This window comes from Petaurus breviceps, unplaced genomic scaffold (genome assembly GCF_028583685.1).
Source record: "Petaurus breviceps papuanus isolate PSGF00001 unplaced genomic scaffold, PetGlider_PUasm1.0 177, whole genome shotgun sequence".
Classification (NCBI taxonomy): domain Eukaryota; kingdom Metazoa; phylum Chordata; class Mammalia; order Diprotodontia; family Petauridae; genus Petaurus; species Petaurus breviceps.
In genome coordinates, this window is record NW_027185776.1 from 1,414,556 (window position 1) to 1,432,373 (window position 17,818).

Genomic DNA, 17,818 nt, shown 5'->3' on the forward strand with positions numbered 1-17,818 from the left:
CCACGACTTTGGAGATAGGATAGAGAAATTAGATTGTGTGAGTGACTCTGGGTTGGGATCTGGTATCAACCAATCAATCAATAAACATTTATTAGGTGCCTACTGTGTGCTGGATACTGTGCTAAGCATTGGGGATACAAAAAAAAAGGCAAATTCAGGCCTTGCCCTCAAGGAACTTACTATCTAATTGTACAGAAGAACATAAAATTTAATTATTTTAAAGCCCCCAGAAGACCTCAGTTTACATCTTGCCTTTGTCTGCCACTTACTGGCTGTATAACCTTCAACAATTCACTTAACCTCTCTGGTCTTCCAATTTCTTGACCTCTAAAATGAAGGAATAAAGATCTTTTCTGATTCTAACATTCTGTGATATAACTCACTTAGATTTTTTTAAATGGCAAACTATAAGCAGGAGAATGGTGGGGAGGGGGAAAGAAGGTTAGATTAAATAGCTGTAATAGAATGTCAAAACTAGAACTAGCAAAGGCAGGATAGACGCTGATGGCTCTGCGGCATCATCTAGTCTCTAATTCAGTTGTACAGTGCCCTCTGCTGGTGTTGAGAGCAAACTACAGCCTAAGGTGAACAAGCAGAGTTACCCAATGTGCCAAGGGGAAAAAGGGACTACCATAGAAAAGGCCCTCCCTAATCATTAATGCGAAGCAAGCCAGGGGAAGGTGGCACTCCCCAAATCCCTGCTCTCACCTTCTGTTCCATTGTTCCCCTGCTCTCTCCTTCCCTCTCCCTGTCAGAAACTTGTTCTCAGATGCACTAAGATATCAATGACTGATAGTTTAAAACCTGAATGTCTCAGGGAGTTTTTGTATTTTAAGAAGGATCAGAGACTCAGTACCCTAACACTAGAATTCCAGGCTACAAGATAGCGAGGTGTGATTTTTTTTCAGGTTTTGAGCCCTACCCAGAGTTCTTAGTTAACTAGGTGTCAATATGGATGGTAAGTTAACAAACAAATATTTTATATCCCCAGTGTTTAGCATGGTGCCTGGAACATAGTAGGCACTTTAAAAATGTTTATTGACTGACTTATTGAAATCTACCCCATGTAGTTGTGTTACCTTGGACAAATCACTTGACCCATCTGAGCTTCAGTATCCTCCTATATAAAATTATGGATTTAACTGTCATTTCATCTTTACCAAGAATACCCCAAATGGGGGTAGTAAAGAATTGGACATGACTGAAAAGACTGGACAACCCAATGTGGCTTAGTCTAGCCTACTTTTCAGGCTTCTGTAATGTAGAGGTTAAGTCATTTGCTCAGGTTAACACTCTTAATAAAAGACATGGGCCAGATTTAAACAAATATCTCTCAGACTCCAAGACAGGCACTCTATATATGACCATACCGCTCATGTTTTCTTTTGTTTTTTATTTCACTAAGAATTGTTATTCAGGAACACATTAAATAAAGAAACCCCAAATCCCTGAAATGAAATTCACCAAAGTTCTAAATTGGGAGAAAACATAAAGGTCAATGTAGGTAGGGCTTAGAAAGTAAGTCAATGAAAGAGGAAATTCAGCCACTGTTCTACCTAAAAAACAGATAGAAATCCTTACAGCCTTTACCTAACCTATGGAACTTTTCTCCATGCTTTCCCAAAAATCCTCCCTAGAGCAACCCAACCAGCCTAAGGCCATCCTCTCATTCTTCTGCTGTACAAAATCACCAAAGCAACACTCAAGCTATCCTTCTCTGTCTCATTTTCATTACACACCTCCTCTGTTAGTGCGGTTCTCAGTTATGTCTTTTATGCTACATGACAAGGAAATAAAATGATGATCAACTTAGAAAATTGCAAACTATGTTTCCTGGGGAAAACGACCAGAAGAAATTCAGCATAGAGGAAATATTTGTACAACAGAACCATGGCAGATGTGATGAATCAATCAACAAACATTTATTAAGCACTTGTTATATGCTAGGCACATTAAAATTAAAACAAAGGTAAAATTAATTAAAAAGTACCCCCAAAGAACTCAGGTTCTATAAGTGTACACATAGAAATAAAAACAAAATAGTTCAAATTAAAATAAAAAGTAATTTTGATTTTTTTTTTAGTTTTCAACATTTACTTTTATAACATTTTGAGTTCTAATTTTTTTCCCCTTTCTTCTCTCCCCCTTCCCCAAGATGGCATGCAATCTGATGTAGGTTATACGTGTTTAATCTTATTAAACAGCAAAGTAATTTTGAGAGGGGAGGCCCTAGAAGCTGAGGGATCAAGAATGGTTTTATATGGGAAGCAAAGCTTATAGTGAGCTCTGATGGAAGCCAGTGATTCTACAGGTCAGAGGTAAGAGGTAGAACAATCTGAGCATGAGAGAGAGCCTATCAAGGCACAACAATAGGAAATGGGTTCCACATACGTGGAACAGCAAGTGGGGTAATTTGGCATAAAACAAGGAGTTGCAGAAACCTGAAAAGTAGCCTAGATTAAGCCACATTGTGTTGTTGTCCAGTCATTTCGGTCATCGACAACTCTTTGCATCGACAAACTTACATCGACAAATCTTACATCGAAAATCTTACATCGACAACTCTATTTGGGGTTTTCTTGGCAAAGATACTGGAGTGGTTTGCCATTTCTTCTCTAGCTCATTTTTACAGATGAGGAAACTGAGGCATACAGAGTTAAATGACTTGCCCAGGGTCACATAGCTAGTAAGTATTTGAGGTCACCTTTGAACTCAGAAAGATGAGTCTTCCTCACTTCAAGACAGGTCCTCTATCTACTGCAATACCTAGCTGCCCTAAGTCACTTTGTAAAGTGTTTTAAAAGCTAGAGTGGAGTTGGTGTTTTGTGCTATACTTTTAAAATTGCAGTCCAGAGATCTCTGAAGGTGCCTGAGAGCCTTTCACAGGGTCTGTGAGGTCAAATCTATTTTCATAATAATACTGAAATATATTCATGTCTAATATCATAAATGTCTGTGGATATAATCCATGTATACAAAAGCTTTTTGGTATCCTCAATAATTCATAAGAGTATAAAGGAGTAGGAGTCTCTAGGTGGTGCAGTGAATAGAGCACTGGCCCTGGAGTCAGGAGGACCTGAGTTCAAATCTGCCCTCAGACACTTAACACTTAGTAGCCATGTGACCTTGGGCAAGTCACTTAACCCCAATTGCCCTGCCTCCCTCCCTTCAAAAAAGCCAAAAAAAAAAAGTATAAGAGTCCTGAGAACAAAAAGGTTGAAAAATACTGTGTAGACAACAGGGGACAACTGGAGGGTTCTGAATAGGGCAGTGACATGGTCAGGAATGTGCTATGCATATTGGCAGCTTAATTCATAATACATACTACTTTCCTCCCTAGAAAAGTAAAAAACTGACCTAGGTAATTTTTAAAGTACATTCCAACTCTAAGATTCTTTAGTCTTACATTTCATGTTCTAAGGTACCTTTAGCTCAGACTGTGGCTCCATTCTGTGGTTCTTCCATTCTGTAGCTGGGCATCTCAAACCCAGAGAAACAATAAACAATTAGAGGAAATGTAGGGGAGAAAAGAGATATGTCTTAAAAATCAGATAAATGGATTTTAGCACAGATATTTTGAGTAGGGTCTCAATTAGGGAGAATGATTCTCCTTGATTGTTGCATGTTCTTAAACTATTTTTCTTTCAAAAATATGGCAGCCGGGGCAGCCAGGTAGCACAGCAAGTAAGAGCACCGGCTCCAGTGTTGAGAAGACCTGGAGATTGAATCCCGGGCTCAGACACTTAGCACCCACCCAGAAACACCTGGCCGTGTAACCTTGAGCAAGTTACTTAACCCCAATTGCTAAAAAAAAAAAAAAAAATGGCAGCCCCATGGCCAAAGGCAAAAGAATTAAATAGAGTGGAAAGGGAAATGCAAACTGAAAGAAGATGAAATGAACTATATTTTCAGTAGTTTACAAACCAAGGTTTGAATTCTGGCCCCAAATATTTTGCTATCATGAGGAAGCCACTTCATCTCCCTAACTCTCAGTTTTCTCTCTGTAAAGTGGCAATAACCACAACAATTTCCTGACAGAGTTGTTTTAAGAAATAGATTTGTAAATGTCAGATATTCATACTGATGTGAGTTATTGTTATAAAAGTACAAAAAGAAGGGGCAGCCAGGTGGCTCAGTGAGTAAGAGCACTGGCCCCAGAGTCAGGATGATCTGGGATCGAATCTGGGCTCAGACACTTAGCACCACACTCAGAAATAACTGGCCATGTAACCTTGAGCAAGTTACTTAACCCCAATTGATTTTTTTAAAAAAGTACAAAAAGAGAGGAATTGCTGTGATATGAAATAGGAAGATTTCAGAGAAGAGATAGTGAGCCTGAGTCACATAATCACATGGCATCATGATCTCCCTACATTCACAGGGCCCCACAGAGAGCTTTCTGAAAAGGAAACAAAATAAATTTGGGGAGGTGGTGGAAATAATAGCTACTCAGTGATACTAATCTTGATTATATTATGTAGCCTCTTTAATCTTCCATTTTCATGTCTGTAAAATGCAAACCATATTCCCTACCCTTCTAAATCTCACAGAGAAATATCATGACCATATATATATATATATATATATATATATGTATTTTATATATATAGGTATATGTATATACACACATGTATATATGTGTGTGTATGTGTGCATGTATGTATCATGGCCAATGTCCATCACCTGGTTAAAGTTCATCTGTTCACCCCTGTTCTTGACTACTTTGCTGCTTTAAAAAGATCTATGGAATTATAGAGTCTGAATGCAGATTGAAGCAATCTATTTGCTCTCTCTCTTTTTTGTTTTGTTTTGTTTTGTTTCTTCTCTCTTGTGGTTCATTCCATTGGTTATAATTCTTCTTTACAACTTGACTATTTGAAAATATGTTTAATTTGAAGGCATATGTAGAGCCTATATCAGATTGCATGCCATCTTGAGGGGGAGGGGAGAGAAGAGGGAAGAGGGGAAATTTTGGAACCCAAGGGATGTGGAACTGAATGTTGTAAACTAAAAATAAATAAATTTAAAAGAAAAAAAGGTCTGTGATTTCATCAGAGTGGGTACCCCTTCACTGACACAGATAGCTAAGAGCAAGCACGTCTATAGCACTTTAAAGTTTACAAAACACTTGCCATGCATTATTATCTAGTTTGGTCCTCATAATGACCCTATGAGGTAGGTGCTATTATTTTCCCATTTTACAGATGAGAAAACTGGAAAGTGGCTAAGTAAATCAGTGCCCAAGTTCACACAGCTACTAAGCTTCTGAGACTGGATTTGACCTCTCTAGAAGCTTCAGTAAAACCTTCTCTACATCTGAATGAAATAGTTGTCCTGAGTTACTATGGTCAAATAAAATAAAATAAAATTCATTATCTAATGGTAAACTTTTCAGAATTTAATTATGTTGGTACTCAGCAGATAAGACAGGAGGTCATAGTCAGGCCTGTTGATTGAAGTTTGGAAGTGTCTACCTGAGCTTATGCTCTTAACTCATCATAGGTTCCCAAAGTGGGTGGTACTCTCCCTGAGGAGTGCTGGAAAGATGGGGGGGGGGGAGGAGGAGGGTGCATGTGGGAGGCACTTTCAGTAAAAATAAAGATAAGAAAATTTTGAAAAAATGTTGAAAAACCCATACCAACTGCTGTGTAACAGAGTTAGAGTCAGAGTGATTACATTATTTTCCAAATAAACACACAAAATGCAAGTTTTAACCAATCAGTGGTCAAGTCTGCCAACAGGTCTTAACAAGCAAGTACTGGCAGACAAGCTGGTCATACATTGTTGGGAAATCCAACATGCATTGTCAGGAATGTGTGCGTCTAATGACTTCTTTAGAATACAATACTATACAGTTATATGATGCAATATTTCATCATCAAAATTTTGGTGTAGGAAAAAAACCCCACAAATTTACAATAAATTATTAAATTTAAGAAGCATTATTTTTAAAAAAATATATTTTTAATCATGCAAATTCCAAAAAAACAACCCATTAAAGAGTTAAAGGAAGTAGATTTCCAGGAGAGTACTGAGTAAATTTTTTTGTTTGAAAATTGGATGTTAGGCCAAATAAGTTTGGGAACCTCTGCTCTATCCCCTTTAAGACATAGGATCACCTTCATATTATGATAAAACATCAGAAAATTAGTTTAGTAGAGGTTTATGACGCCTTTTGTTTATTTATTTGGTGGCTGCTTCCTTCTGTATCAACTGTAGCACATCAAAATGGCAAAATCTGGCAACTAATTAATCATGCTTATATTTATTCCTTTGTTACGAAGGTTAATGATTCCCATGAGTTTGGATTTTTTTTCATATTCTTTTAACCTCCAAAGAACCCCAATTAAGATAATAACAAAAGCATCAATGAAGGTACTCAGAATGGTATGCAAATTAATGGGAGAAAATATAATAATTAAAATTATTAACGTACAATAATAAACCTTACAACTTTTTTTATATCTGTAAGTTTTTAATATACAGTGTGACCTCCTTTAGCTGAAATCACTTGTTTTATATAACTTCACATTGAGTTCACAAGATTTTGATACATATTGATACTTCATCATGAAACTACACTTTTATCACATAAGATATTAAGCATACCTTTGATGAACAGTCCATTTTTCAAATCTAGCCTTGATTAAAATCCATTGGTTTTCAAAGAAATTTAAATCAAGTGAGTTTCCAGGCCACTGAAGCATATTTATCTCCATCCAATGGATAAATTTCTTAACTTTTTCTGACATGTGGCATGGTACAGAACCAGGTTACAGCATTCCACTTCTATTTGGGAATTACTGTTATTCTAAAACTATTCTTCTTCTCAGTATATCAATACATTTGTCAGACTTTATCGGTCCCTCAAAGAAGACAAGACTAATGCAAGTTAAAACCTCACAAAAATATATTTTGGGTGGCATAGTTTGATAATATTCAGGTTTTATAAGATCAACTGGACTTCTCCTGACAATAGTTTTTGTATAACCTTGAGTGAAAAAGCAAGTTTTATTAGTAAAAGTTACTTTTCCCCCCAAATTACAGTATTCCAGTCTTTGTATCCCCTTGCCTATTGCAAATGTTCTATTCTTCACAGTAACAGTTAGCAGCTGGTATTTTGTTTTTACTGATTTTTCAAGTCTATGCCACGTTTTAGAGAAACAAGTCCCTCTGAAGGTTTTTGCTTGTTTTCTGAGGCTTTCTTGTAAGCTTGAATGATCCTTGAAATACTTTGCTACCCCATACCAGTGGTTGCTATAAAATCGCTTATAGCCATTGGAGTATGCTGTTTAAGAGTTACAACTTTTGCCTTAATGTAATGTTCCTAAGTATAATATCAATTATTTAAAACTACAGAATTAAAAAGAACAAAAGAGATAATTAAAATGTGCACGTGGTACAAAATCTAGAATTCAACAATCAGAGTTTGTACTATTTTTATGGTTTTTGATAATTTTGTATTTCTTCCCCTGAGAACTGTCTTCCTATTCTTTGATTATTTAGCCACTACAAAATAATTTTTATTCTTAGAAATTCATCTCAATTCCTTATAAAATCTATATGTCAGATTTTATCAGAGATGTTTATTGCAAAGATTTTTTTCTCAGTCTGTTTCTTCTAATTTTGGATGTCTAGCTTTTTGTTGTGCAAATTGCTTCCATAAAACCAAGTGGATAAAAACTATGATTTGCATTTGTTAGAAAATCAAAGGAGCTAGTCCAGCAGTATAGAAATCTTAGGCAGAAATCTTAGATGAAAATGAATAGGAGAGCAGTGCAGACTGCCTTCAGGAAACTCTGCTTTTAGTGACCCCAAGCTTCCCCTGAAACAAAGATCTATTCCTTTATCATAGATATTCTTGTGATGATGATGTATGGTTTGTATCCCTAGCCTTTAGAACAGTGCTTGACACATAGTAGGTGTTTAACAAACGTTTCAACCGACTGACCCTGTAAGACTCTAAGTCACAGAGAAAGTATCAATCTGCATTGGTAAGAGTGCTCCCTATATCCATAAAATTGAAGTTCTAATTGTTTTTTTAATCCTGTCAATCACAGATAGCTAAGAATTTTTCGCCTCTCCCTAGCTGTGAATGATATATTCCCTTATTCTTTAAATTTTATGATTTTAAAAATATTTAGATTGCTGATCCATTTGGCATTTACAGTGGTGTATGGTATATGATGTAGGTCTACTTTCATTTTCCATCAAACTATCATACAATTTTCCCAATGGTTTTTATTGAATAGTGAATTCTTCCTCCACTGTCTTGTGATCTTGGATCTAATGTATGCATTTTGGTTCTAGATCATTATCATCTAGTCTCTTTTGGTCATCTATTTTTAAAATCCAGTACCTGATAGTTTTGATAATTACCTTTTTATAGAATCATTTGCAACACAGAAACATGTCCTTCCTTTCTTTTCATAATTTCCTGACCTTTCACTCCATAATTGTCTTCTTCTCTTCCTCCCCTTCCTCCTCCCCTCCCCCTCCTCCTTCTCCTTCTCCTTCTTCTTCTTCTTCTTCACTGAAATTAAATACTGATCCTCAAATGATGCATCCAGGAGGGATATACAAAATCTCTTGACACATTTTTGGGTCTCTTGTCTTAGACTTACCTGAAGGGACTGTTTAGTTCAAGAAATATCTCAACAAGAAGCCCCTACAGAACATCCCCAACATGTAGTCATCATGTCTCTGCTTGAAGACCTCTATGGAAGGGGAATCCATGAACTCATAAGGAAACTCATTCCACTTTGGGATAGCTCTAATAGTTATGAAGTTCTTCCTTGTGTCAAAGCTAATTTACATCTTAGTAATTTATACACCTTGCCACTATCTCTGCCTTTTGGGGCAATGTAGAGAAAAAATTGAACCTCTCTTCTAAATTATAGCTTTCAGATTCTTAAGGATAACTATTATGTACAGTAGAAGTCACAACAGGAGCAGACATATCAGACAGTCATCCCCTAAACTTCCTGCCAAGGCTTCCTTCTCCCTTTTTTCCCTCCTGGCTGGAGGCTGATCTCCCATCCTTGAAGTAGGGGACCCAGAGTTCTTGGTCCACTCTGACTTTTTCCTAAGGAGGGGTGCTACATAGTCTTCTCCCCATTACCCACCTCCTCCACTCCAGGTGTACATAGGCACTCACATAACTTGGATGAGCAAGGAATCATCATCTACAATATTTCTAGTAATATTTCTAGCCAAGCCTTATAAACTACCACTGGGCCTTATTATCTATCTGCACTGTCACTCTACCTTCTGAACCTCTGAACATTGCCATCTACTCTGCAACTACAATTTCCAGACCGACTCCCCCGGCCCAAAGCATTGCCACCCAACCTACTGTTATGTTACACCCTATGGACCACTTACCTTGCCTGTACCCTTAGGTGTGTGTGTGTGTGTGTGTGTGTGTGTGTGTGTGTGTGTTGTGGCCTCTGATTAGAATATAAGGTCCTCAATAGTAGGATCTTGTTTTCTTATTTAGAACCCTAGGCCTTAGCACTGACAAATTTCAAATACAGAGTGCTTTTTTGTTCAAAAATTTTTTTAATTCATTCACCTCCATGTCTTCTCTTCTTCAGGCTGACCATACCCAATTCCTTCATGGGTCTTCATATGGAATGATCATGAGACCCTTCACCATCCTAATTACCTTCTTTTGGATACTCTCCAGCTTATCAATATCCTTCCTACAGGCTGGCATCCAGAACTGAACACAATATCCCAAATGTGGTCAAACTAGGACGTGTGGATCACAAAATCACCAAATTGTAGAGTTAAAAGACATCTCAGAGGACATCTTGTGTAACTCATTAATCAATCAATCAACATTTATTAAATACCTACTATGCACCAGGAACTGTGCAAAGTGATGGGGACATAAAAAAAGGCAAAAGACAGTCCCTGCCTTCAATCTAGCATACAATCTAATCTGACTCCTATCTATAAAGAAATTGCCCTTGGGGGCAGAGCCAAGACAGTGATGTAAAAGCAGGAACTTGCTTGAGCTCCCACTCCAGCCACCTCCAATACCTGTAAAAAAAATGATTCTAAACAAATTTTAGAGCTACAGAACCCACAAAGTGACAGAGAGAAACAAATCTTCCGCTGAAGGCAGACTTATAGGCTGACAGAAAGGGTCTATTGCACCGGGTTGGGAGTGGAGCACAATCCTGCATGAGCTGTGCAGGCCCAGACCTGAAGCAACCCTGACCAGTGGCACAGACCAGTCTGAGCAAACTTCAGGGGAGTGAATCACTGACGTCTGTGACTGTTTCCAGACTTCTCAACCCATAAATGCCAAAGATAAAGTAAAATGTCAGTGGGGAACCCTGTTAACCCTGGGTGAGAGAAGACCTGGTCCAGCCCCTGCCCCTAGGGTGGTGGAGGTGATGGCAGCTGACACTGCTGCTACTGATGCTTCTGGCTCCTGGCCTACAGATTGTAGGGGGACCAAGTGACTGTCCAGAGGGCATTTTCAGGAATCTCTCTGCTGGCACTGAGGCAGGATTCTCTTGCTTTGCCCTGCTTAGATCTGGGTCACAGTCTGGAGTGAGGAGTGCTGGTGTGGCAGAGGTTGTCGAGGCTGTGGAGAGAAGGTCCTCCTCATAGTTCAGAGGCAAGTACCTGGAAAAAACTCTGACAACAACTATGCAAAACCCGAGAAATCTGGGACACAGCACTCTCCACTCTGGAAGCAGAATTCTACCATGGCAAAGAGCTCAAAAGTCAATTAATTGGCCAGCAAGATGAGCAAACAGAGGAAGTGCAATCAGACCATAGAATCTTTTTGGGGGGACAAAGAGGATCAAAACATAGAGCCAGAAGAACACAACAAAGTCAAAACTCTTGCATCAAAAGCTTCCAAGAAAAGTATGACCTGGTCGCAGGCCATGGGGGAGCTCAAGAAAGATTTTGAAACTCAAGTAAGAGAAGTAGAGGAAAAACTAGGAAGAGAAATGAGAATGATGCAAGGAAATCATGAAAAGAGAGTCAATGACCTGCTAAAAGATACCCAAAAAAATACTGAAGAAAACAACACCTTTAAAAATAGACTAACTCAGGGAGGCCAGGTAGCACAGCGAGTAAGAACACCAGCTCCAGGGTCAGGACAACCTGGGGATCGAATCCAGGCGCAGACACTTAGCACCCACCCAGAAACACCTGGCCGTGTAACCTTGAGCAAGTTACTTAACCCCAATTGCTTTAAAAAAAAACGACTAACTCAAACTACAAAAGAGGCCAAAAAAGCCAATGAGGAGAAGAATGCCTTAAAAAACCGAATTGGCCAGATGGAAAAGGAATTCCAAAAACTCACTGAAAAGAATAATTCCTTCACAATTATATTGGAGCAAATGGAAGTTAATGACTTTATGAGAAATCAAGATACTATTAAGTAGATCCAAACAAATGAAAAAATAGAAGGCAATGTGAAATATTTCATTGGAAAAACTACTGACCTGGAAAATAGATACAGGAGAGATAATTTAAAAATTATTGGACTACCTGAAAGCCATGATCAAAAAAAGAGCCTAGACACCATCTTTCAAGAAATTATCAAGCAAAATTGCCTGATATTCTAGAACCAGAGGGCAAACTAGAAATTGAAAGAATTCACCAATCACCTCTTGAAAAAGATCCCAAAAAGAAAACTCCTAGGAATATCATAGCCAAATTCCAGAGTTCCCAGGTCAAGGAGAAAATATTACAAGCCACCAGGAAGAAACAATTTGAGTGTTGTGGAAACACAATCAGAATAACACAAGATCTGGCCGCTTCTACATTAAGGGATCAAAGCGCTTGGAATATGATATTCCAGAGGCCAAAGGAGCTAGAATTAAAACCAAGAATCACCTACCCAGCAAAATTAAGTATAATACTTCAGGGGAAAGTATGAAATGGAATAGATGACTTTAAATCATTCTTGATGAAAAGACCAGAGCTGAACAGAAAATTTGACTTTCAAATACAAGAATCAAGTGATTCATGAAAAGGTACACAGACAAAAGAAATCATAAGGAATTTATTAAAGTTGAACTATTTACATTTCTACATGGAAAAACAATAATTGTAACTCATGAGACTTCTCAGTATGAGGATAGTTGAAGGGAATATATGTGTATATATATATATGCATACAAACATATATATGTATGTATAGGAGAGTGTAAGTGTGTGTATATATATATGTGTGTATATGTGTGTACATGTATACATAGACAGAGGGCACAGGATGAGTTGAATATGAAGGGGTGACATCTAAAAAAAATAAAGAGGTGAGAGAGGAATATATTGGGAGAAAGAGGAAGGGAGAGATAGATTAGGGTAAATTATCTCACATAAAAGAGGAAAGAGAAAACTGTTATAATGTATGGGAAGAGCAGGAAGGTGAAAGGGAATAAGTTAACCTTACTCTTATTGAGTTTGGCTTAAGGAGGGAATAACATACATGCTCAATTGGGTATCTTACCCTACAGGAAAGTAGGGGTGAGGGGATAAAAAGGGGGATGATAGAAGGGAGGGCAGATTGGGGGAGAGGGTAGTTAGAAGCAAACACATTTGAAAAGGGACAGGGTCAAAGGAGAAAATAAAATAAATGGGGGTAAGATAGAATGGAGAGAAATATAGTCTTTCACAATATAACTACTATGGAAATGTTTTGCATAACTACATATGGACAACCGATATTGAATTGCTTTTCTTCCCAGTGGGGGTGGGTGAGGAGGGAAGAAGGGAAAGAATCTGGATCTCAAAGTTTTAAAAACAAACATTTTTTTTTAAATCTTTTTTACATGCAACAGGGAAATAAGATATACAGGCAATAGGGTATAGAAATCCATCTTGCCCTATGAGAAAGTTGGTGGGGGGAGAGGATATAAGAGAGAACAGATTGGGGGAAGGGGTATTCAGTAGGCTTGCTATCTTGGAGTGGGGAGTAAGGGAGAGTTGGGGAGAAAAATCTATAACTCAAAATCTTGTGGAAACGAATGTTGAAAACTAAAAAATAATTAAATTTTAAAAAAGAAATTGTCCTTGTAATATACCCAACATCAGATGGCCATTCAGTCTTTGCTTGATGAAAAACCTACCAGTCTAGACGACTTTCGATAGTTCTACTTATTAGGAAGTTTCTCCTACCACTAAGCCTAAATTTGCCTCTTTCCATCATCTCTCTACTTGTGTCTGGATATATACCCTTTGGGACCAAACAGAACACGTCTAATTCCTCTTCTACGTGACTTCTCTTCAAATACTTGAATGTATGTGTTGTTCTTCCCCTGATTCTTTTTTTTCCCTCCAGGCTAAACAGCCCTCATTCCATCGCAGTTCAATCTCCATATGACATGGACTCAAGGACCTTCACTAACCTGTCTTCTAGATATTCCCTAGCTAATCAATATCCTTTTTAAAATATGGTACCCAATGTCTATCAATTGGGGAATGGCTGAACAAGCTTCAATATATGATTATGATGGAATACTATTGTACCATTAGAAATGATAAGTAGAATGATTTCAGAAACACCTGGAAAGACTTACATAAACTGATGCAAAGTGAAGTAAGCAGAACCAGGAAAATATTGTACACAGTAACAGCAATATTGTACAATGATAAATTGTGAATGACTTAGTTATACAATGATTACATAATACAATGATTCAAAACAATCCCAAAAAACTTATGTTGAAAAATGTCGTCCATCTTCAGAGAAAGAAGTGATGGAATCTGAATGCAGATGGAAGCATATTATTTTTCACTTTTTGTTTTTAAATTTGGTCTGTGTTCTTTCACAACATGACTTACATGGAAATGTTTGGTATGATTGTACTGTATAACCTATATCAGACTGCTTACTGTCTTGGAGGGGGTCATTGTAAGGAAGGTGGAAGAGAAAGGTGGAACTCAAAAAAAAACCTCTTTAAAAATTGGGGGAAAAATATTATCCAAAAGAAAAAAATGTGGTACCTAGAACCAAACACAGAATTCCTGAATTAATCTAAACAGGGCAGATCATAAAAAGACTATGATGTCCTGAGTACCATATTACTCTTAATGCATCTCAAAAACAAAGCCTTTGGGGTAGTCACATAACAGTGATTCATAGTGATCTTGAAATCCACTATAATCCCTATTTTTTTTTTCAGATAAAATATCTAATCCTGCCTTCACCATCTTGTACTTGTTACATTCATCCCTATTGAATTTTATTTTATTAGATTCAATCTAACTGTTCCTCTGTCAAAATTCTTTTTTAGATCTTGATTCTGTTTTCCAATGTGTTATGTGCAAATCTGATAAGAATGCTATTTGTGCCTTTAATTGAGTCACTGACAGAAAAACTAAACAGCAAAGGCCCAGTCAGACCTCCTGCCAAGCTGACAACTGCTAATTAGTTCAGAAATGATCTAATTGCATTATCATTTACTCCACATTTTTCCATCTTCTCCACATCAATAGCATGAGGTACCTCATAAAATACTTCACTGAAGTCTAGTAGCATTCTTCTAATCCTGTAACACTCAAATTTTTAAGTCTCAGGGTCCTTTTTCCTTCTTAAGAATTACTGAGGACCCTAAAGAGCTTTTGTTTATGTGGGTTATATTTATTAGTAATTATATTAGATTTTTAAGTTATTATAGTATGTTTATATTATATTGTATATTTACATGATTTTTTATGTTAGAAATTACATGATAATTTTAAAAATAATTATTAGAACTTAAAAGTAGTATTTTTAAAACATTTATTCATTTGAAAATAACAAGAAACCCACTTATAAGTTAACATAAATAACATTGTATGAAAAAAAACTATTTTTCAAAACAAAAAAATAGTGAGAAGGGTGGGATGATTTTATGTATTTTTGCAGATCTCTTTAATGCCTGTTTAATAGAAGACAGCTAGGTTTTCATATTTACTTCTATCTACATTCAGTCTGTTGTGAAATATTGTTTTGGTTTGAGTATATGAAGAAAGTCCAGCTTCACACAGATATGTAGTTAGAGAAGGAAGGAGTATTTTAATAGGCATATATTATACATAATATACTAACATCTTAGTATTATTATTAAAATGCTTTTGAATTCTAAAACCCCCTGAAAAGATCTCTGCCAGCTCCTTCCATTCTTCATTATTTTTAGTATTATCTAGGAGTTTTTCTGGGAACCAGGGACTGAGATTCTTTTCCAAGGTTACTGCCTGTTCTCCCTTATCAGTAGTCTTGTTCAGCAATTCTTGTAGTTCTATAGAAATTTAACTCTTTCATGGTAAGTTGGGTGAGGACTGACTAGAATAGAGTAACTATACAGAAAGATTTCTAAAGTTTCAAAGTCACATAATTTCTAATAAAAAATGAAAACTTAGGCCTAAGACCTAAGGACTTACTTACTTTAGCAGACAGTCTCTGAGAAACCACACTTTTACCTTTCCCATACACATACCATACTGAGTTTGCAGGACACTAAAATTAAAAGGGGCATGTAGGTGGTACAGTGGATAGAGTTCTGAGCCTGGAGTCAGGCATCCCTAAGTTCAAACCCAGCCTCAGATACTTATTAGCTATATGACTCTGTGCAAATCACTTAACCCTGTTTGCCTCAGTTTCTTTGTTTGTCAAATGTTCTGGAAAAGGAAACGGAAAACCAGCCTAGTATCTTTGCCAAGAAAAACCTAAGAATGCAACTGAAAAATGACTGAACAACAGAATTTAAAGCAGTTTTCAACAAGCAGCTCTGAAGCCACACATCCACCATCTTAATCACAGAGCTGCTTTTTTTTTTTTTTTGCTTTTTGGCGGGGGAAGGTAGGGCAATTGGGGTTAAGTGACTTGCCCAAGGTCACAGGGCTACTAAGTATTAAATGTCTGGAGCCGCATTTGAACTCAGGTCCTCCTGACTCCAGGGCTGGTGCTCTATTCACTTTACCACCTAGCCACCCAGAGCTGATTTTTAAAAACCGAAGACTTGTCACACTTATTTCTTTTAATCAATTAATCAATTTTATTGCATTTGGCACAATGTTGTATGCTACTAGTTAGCAAACTATGGACCAGGGGTCCTACTTCTTGTGCAACTTATGAGCTAAGAATGGTTTTCACATTTTTATATGCAGTAAAATTTTATTTTCAAATGTAAAAAAATTCTCATTCACAGAGCTGTACAAAAATAGGCAACCAGCTGGACTTGAACCAGTGGGCTATAGGTTGCCTTTATGTCCCTCTGTCATGCATTGTCCTAGATATGCAAATGTGAGAGCATGAAATCTTTACTCATCTTTGAAAAAAAAATGCTAAAAAAGAAAAGAAAACATGAGCTTGGCCAGCACAGGGACTACGCCCATTGCTTCTGGGTATCAGTGTTTGGCACAGAACCCAGAACAAAGTAGATTTATCTTCCCTCCTGTAGTTAGGTATTTCCATTTTTGTTTTTTAGCCCAAAGAAATGCAAAATGTATATATTTAGTGAATCCACCCCAAATATTCACAGACACAAATAGTGTCTGACCTGTGGTAGAACATTCCTAGCTTGTATTGGTCTGATCGGCCACAGTAGGACACACTGAAACTGGACTCCAGCATAGGGATGTCATTTTGGTCAGGTAGATATAGAGGAAAGTGCCCTAGCCTGGGGTCAGGAGACCTAACTTCTAATCCTGGCTCTGATGTTTTATTAGTTATGTGAACTTGAACAAGTCCCTTGGATCCACAAGATCTGGGTTCAAATTTCTACCCTGCAACCTCTTAGTTATGTTACCTTGGGCAAGCTCCCCAACCTGTGTCTGTAAAATAAATTGCTCGCTCACTTCATGACCCTGTTTGGGGTTTTCTTGGCAGAGATACTGTAATGGTTTGCCATTTCCTTCTCCAGCTCATTTTACAGATGAAGAAACTGAGGCAGAGTTAAGTGACTTGCCCAGGGTCACACAGCTGGTAAGTGTCTGAGGATGGATTTGACTTTGGGTCCACCAACGCTCTATCCACCGTGCCATCTAGCGGGCCTCATAAAATAAGCGGGCTGCTCTAAATTATTTCTGTAATCACTGCAGTCGTACATCACAGAATCTGAGAGTCGGAAGGAACCTTGTCGGCCATCCAGTGCGATCCATACAAAAAAGAAACCCCCACTATAACACACCCAACAAGCGATCACACAAGCCTATGCCTTTAGTATCCCCTGCAGTCGCCATTTTGCTTTTGGATAATTCTCTTTTTTTGGAAGTTTTCCCTGACATCAAGCCTCAATCGGCTTTTTTGGAATTGCCACCCAAACCAAACCAAACAAGTCTTCAACATGGCACTTTCAGACGCTTGAAGACGCTCATCCCGTTCCTGCTACCCCCAAGGCCACATCTTCTCACCCATCCAAGCAAGCCCACTTCCTCCAGTCCGTCCTCATACAGCCCAGGCTCGAGGCCCTAACCCGCCCGGGCTGCGCTTCTCGGGCACTCCAAAGCGTATGTGCTTCTTCTCCCCTGGTGCCCGGAACTGAGGGAACGTTCTGGAGTCCAGCGGAGCGCTGAGGGGCGCAGGGCACTCTGGGACGGTAACCATGCCTGGGGGCTCCGCCCCTTTTACTGGTGCTGAAGATCACGTTCGATTTTTAGAATGCTCCATCACACTGCAGACTTCAATAGAATAAACATTTATTAAGTACTTATAAGGTGTCAGGCAACAGCCAAATTACTATTTGCAATTTGAAAAATTACAGAAAGAAAGAAAGAAAAAGAAAGTCCCTGTACTCAACGAGTTTATAATCTAAAGGGAGAAGATCCCTGTGGCACAACGTGCTGGCCCTCGCTTTCTCCA

The 17,818-nt window shown here is 37.9% G+C and overlaps 1 pseudogene; it reads right to left on the minus strand.

Moving 5' to 3' along the window:
• Window positions 1-17,563, minus strand: part of LOC138159724 (coiled-coil domain-containing protein 172 pseudogene) — a 103,905-nt pseudogene extending 86,342 nt beyond the window's left edge.
• Window positions 17,564-17,818: the final 255 nt, after the last annotated feature.